The following is a 1,720-nucleotide window of genomic DNA, read 5'->3' on the forward strand; positions in this document are numbered from 1 at the left end:
TTTTTGGCTGAGCGATTAGCGAAGCCTATTACTCCAGTGATGATCAAAAAGTTTCGCGTCTGTCTGTCTGTCTGTCTGTCTGTCTGTCTGTCTGTCTGTCTGTCTGTCTGTGTGTGTGTGTGTGTGTGTCTGTTTGTCTGTACGCACGATAACTTGAAATCGAATTTGAGCTAGCGACCTGGGATTTTCAGGGTCGTTTTGTGTCATAAAAAGGCAGATCAGGTTCGAAGAAGAGCTTTCTAGCTGAAAAATTGGATTTTTAAAAAATCAAAAACCACATGTCCTCATATTTTCCTCATGTAGTCCGTAGCTGCTGTCTGTGAGCTCTGTCCGTCGGCCCATCAGGGGATGAGAGGGTGAATGTGGGTGTACGCTGGTGGGTGTGTGTGTGGCTTCATGAGGGGGTGGGCATTAGGGTGTTTCAAAAAAAAATAATTTTTACCAGTCGCCGATTTTTAGGTGCGTCTAGGTCGTCTGATTCCAACTGCCCACTAGGGTGTTTCAAAAAAAAATTGATTTCGACGAGTCGTCGATTATTAGGTGCGTATTGATGGTCTGATTCCAACGCCGTCCCCCCCGTTGTCCTACGACATCGTTTACCCACTGCGCAACGCATTTGAATAAACTTTCAGCTGCGTCAAGGGCCCCCACCTCCTCGCCCCTTCTCGCGCCACTGTAACGCCGCGGGTACTAGTATCGATATGAAAATTTCAGGGTGTGTTCTGAATGGCTATCTTTAGACAACGGAAGGGTCCCGGCTGCAGTGGGCCGCACACAAACCCGTACACTGTAAAGAAATTGGCTGACTACAAATTGTGAGGGGGGTGGGGGAGGATTGATCGCAGAAAAAAATCGCGAGTACCTGCATGAAGCCTTACCCATCCCCGAAGTCATCGACCACACTGACCACTAAGCGCACTAGATCTGTGGGCGCTAGAGACACTTTACGATTATGGCCGGCCGAATCGCGCCGGGCGAACGTTTGGATGCAGCGCGCAGCTCAGAAATCTGGCGCGGCTCGGCACGGACCGGCCGCCCAGTCCGGCGCGCTCGGCGCGCATTGGCCGGCTCGCCGGTCCGTGCCGTGCCGCGCAAGGTGAGCAAGGCGGCGCGCGGTATCAAACAGCGCGGAGCGGCTGAAAGTTTCACACCGTTGCGCAGTGGGTAAACGATGTCGTAGAACAACGGGGGGGACGGCGTTGGAATCAGACCATCAATACGCACCTAATAATCGACGACTCGTCGAAATCAATTTTTTTTAAACACCCTAGTGGGCATCGGTGCCCGTTAGGGAGAGTGTGGGTGGCTGTAGGAGGTGGGTATGGGTGTCCGTTGGTGAGAGTGTGGGTGGCTGCATGTGCGGGGTCGTAGGTGAGTGTGCTCATGTGAGCGAGGGCAGATGTGTGTGGGAGTGCGGTGATTCCTGTGGGGGTGGCTGGGTGCCAATCTGTATGGGTGGTTGTAGGAACAGGCACAGCGACATGGGTAGGCACAGGGTCAGCCCGGGTGACAGGGTCAGCCTGGGTGACAGGGTCAGCCTGGGTGACAGGGTCAGCCTGGGTGACAGGGTCAGCCTGGGTGACATGGTCAGCCTGGGTGACAGGGTCAGCTGGAGTCACCTGGTTGTTGGGTGTTGACTTGTACGTCCTCCTTGTATTCTTCACTAGGTTGCTCAGAATTGAATCAGGATCATATATCACCTTGTCAGGTCACCACCAGC

At 53.6% G+C, this 1,720-nt stretch overlaps 1 long non-coding RNA gene across 1 annotated transcript in view; it reads right to left on the bottom strand.

Moving 5' to 3' along the window:
* Positions 1-1,720, bottom strand: part of LOC113215542 (uncharacterized) — a 20,199-nt gene that overhangs the window by 13,021 nt on the left and 5,458 nt on the right. The window lies entirely within an intron of this gene.

Source organism: Frankliniella occidentalis, unplaced genomic scaffold, assembly GCF_000697945.3.
Source record: "Frankliniella occidentalis isolate FOCC.00 unplaced genomic scaffold, Focc_3.1 Scaffold119, whole genome shotgun sequence".
NCBI lineage: Eukaryota > Metazoa > Arthropoda > Insecta > Thysanoptera > Thripidae > Frankliniella > Frankliniella occidentalis.